Genomic DNA, 3,410 nt, shown 5'->3' on the forward strand with positions numbered 1-3,410 from the left:
ATATTGTCCCAATCTACAGAGTGTTAAAGTAACACTGAAGCAGAGTTACCACTGTTGAGGATTATGTTATACGTTTTCATGTCTAAAAGCCTGAGCAGTAGTTGTTCATCTTCAACATTGTTAAAGGGGTTATATGATGCTTTTTTAAAGATCATTATTTTGTGTATTTGGTGTAACAGAATATGTTGGCATGCTTTAATGTTCAAAAAACACATTATTTTTCAAATACTGTACATTATTGTAGGTCCTCTATGCCCCGCCTCTCTCAAACGCTTCGTTTTCTACAAAGTCCCTCCTTCCGACAAGCGCAGACTGCTCTGATTGGCCAGCTGAGCCAGTGCATTGTGATTGGCCGAACACCACAAGCACGCGTTGGAAATGTAAAGTCCCTTACCATAATCGCGAGCTTCAGCTTTCAAAGTAAATATCAAGACAGTTAATAATGTCGTTAGTTTTACCTTCAGTTCAAGCCCGAAAGGGCAACAGAGTCGCGTGACAGACACAGTGATGATGCAGTATACAAGCCGCGGTTAAGACAGCTGACGTGCTATGATTTCTGACAGGCAGTTCACTCTCCTGTGATGTGCCCCGGTTCCCCTCACACACACACACACGACGCGTTACTCGGCGCTGCGCAAAACTCCGCATTTGAACAGTCAATAGCAAATACTTAAACTAGTAACAAAACATACGTACAGTTGCTGATTCAGAATCAGAATCAGAAGAGCTTTATTACCAAGTATGTTTACACACACAAGGAATTTGACTTGACGACAGGAGCTTCCAGTGTAGAAGAAAGTACAAACATAGTGCAGACATACATGATAGTGCAGACATACATAGGAATAACACAGTAGGGATGTAATATAACACTAATATAATAAAAAAAAGAAAAATTGAATAATGTACTATATACAGAAATAGAAGTATAGGAAAAAATGTAATTGTTTAGATAAATGTACATATATGTTTATTAGTGTGCAGATATGTTATTTACAAAGTAGGAGGAGAAGAAGGAGAAACATACAACACCCAGATCAAAGACAATATCTAATTGGTCAAGGCACCATTTGGGATGTGTCCAACAGCCCGGTTTAAATGCTCAGGACACCATCAAATTATGCTTTTAGTCATAGTTTTTAGCCATGCTTTTTGACCGTGAATTCATCGAGTGCCGGTCCAACGTGCTTCGGCCTGCACGCCCGCTGATACTTAGCCACGATGCGAATAAAACCATCTAGTCTCGTTACTTCTATTCTTCTACTTTAATTTCAAAGTATAATCCAAAATGCCGCTGCAAGATTAATCTTTAATGAGCCGAAAAGAACGCACGTCACACCTCTGTTCATCAATTTGCACTGGCTACCAGTAGCTGCTTGCATAAAATTCAAGGCATTAATGTTTGCCTACAAAACCACCAGTGGCTCTGCACCCATTTACCTAAATTCATTACTTCAGAGTTATGTACCCTCTAGAAGCTTGCGTTCTGCAAGTGAACAGCGTATTATTGTGCCATCTCAAAGAGGCACAAAATCACTTTCACGGACTTTTTCATTAACTGTTCCCTCCTGGTGGAATGACCTGCCCAAATCAATCCGAGCAGCTGAGTCCTTAACCATCTTCAAGAAACGACTAAAAACACATCTGTTCCATCTTTATTTGACCCTCTAACTCTAGCACTCTATTCTATTTTAATTCTACTTTTTTTTAACTAGCAGCTTTCTATTTTTTCTATTCTATCTACATGTTTTTTGTGTGTGTGTGTATTATATATATATACAGTGGGTACGGAAAGTATTCAGACCCCCTTAAATTTTTCACTCTTTGTTATATATTGATCGGAACACAGTTCATGCACGTAGCTCACTTCTAATGATCTGATTATCTGAATCGGGTGTGTTAACTAAGGAATTGAGAACCGCTGGGCTACATCATGTGTCATTCACTGATGAGAAAACTTTAAAAGTACTATGTAGTAAATCAGCTCAACAGGGAAATATTTACGACTAATCATAACTGGTTATGATTAATAATAAATATTTAGATTATATCTTCGAATTAACTGTAGCAGAATCAATATTACAATTATTTGATCTGTCCGAATTCAGCCTTCTGTAGGTTGATCATTTTCATTTCCATCAAACGATGTGGCATCCTTTCGTTCCTACCACATTACCCAGTCCATATCAGTTTAGATATCCAGCATGATATTTTTTTCCCACTGAGATCTTATGTGTTTTCAAAGTGTCCCTTTAATTTTTTGAGCAGTGTACCACTTCATGTAGCTTTAGTGTAATTTAATGTTACTTCTTTACATTGTAAGGTCCAACCAATTGGCCCAACAAAGGTATCCAGTGGTGGCTAAAAGTTTCCTGCATGTTCGATCTTTTCAGTGTTTCAATTTAAGTTATTAAATTTAAGTTAAATTCTAATCTGACGAATCTGACTCGGATTTAGATTGTCATACAAATAAGTTGTTTTTCCATTTATAATTATTGTTATTCTGACACTTGATTATTCTAGTTAACCCTTTACTTTATATTTACTCGTTCATTAGGAATCTATGTTGCTTCATGTTGGTCATTTTACGCCAGACCTCACGATTACAAACTCACCAGTCTGATCATTAATCCAACTTAAATGGCAGTGTGCCAATTTAAGGCAGTTGGTTTGTGCAAATGATACTCGAGTTTTAATTAAGTGCATGGTATCTACCTTAAAGTAAAACTGTACAATTAACAGTAACTAAGTGGCTTTTTTGCCCTATTTACTGTGAATTTTCAGGACAATTATTTGCAGTATATGGCCTTATAGGTAACATATATGACAATATATACTCATAGTGGGCAATATATGTCATATATTACATTTTTGTATGGGATATATCAACTTTGCTGCATTATGTAACAGCCACTAGAGCATTTATGGTAGTCTTGTGGCAGATTGACAGCTGCGCATGTGCTTGGCGTGTGTCTGTATGAGATGGAAAGGTGAAGAGATAACTCACTCTCCTGACATCTGTTTATCTTTATTTTATTATTTTCTGTTTGTGAGCTGAGTTGGATGCTTATGTACATTTTTCCTCACTCGTTCCTCATGCTTGAGGCGTTTTATTAAAGGTGCAGTAGATCTTGGAAAATGCTAACTTTAGCCTGATAGCACTGAAAGCGAACGTCCCACCCTCCCTACAATCGCCGTCCAAAGCCACGCCCCCTGAACGCATATACGCTCACAGACCAGAATACCGGAGACAACATTACTACAATAGGCTACATCAGTGGTTCCCAATTCCAGCCCGTGTTCTGAAGTGAAGTAAACAGATTTCCCCTGCTCAGGGAGTAGGGAGCAATGAACACTGTGTAGGGATCATATCGATCGGAACACAGTTCATGCACGTAGCTCACTTCTAA

This window comes from Sinocyclocheilus rhinocerous, unplaced genomic scaffold (assembly GCF_001515625.1).
Source record: "Sinocyclocheilus rhinocerous isolate Xijiao unplaced genomic scaffold, SAMN03320098_v1.1 scaffold655, whole genome shotgun sequence".
Taxonomy (NCBI): Eukaryota; Metazoa; Chordata; class Actinopteri; order Cypriniformes; family Cyprinidae; genus Sinocyclocheilus; species Sinocyclocheilus rhinocerous.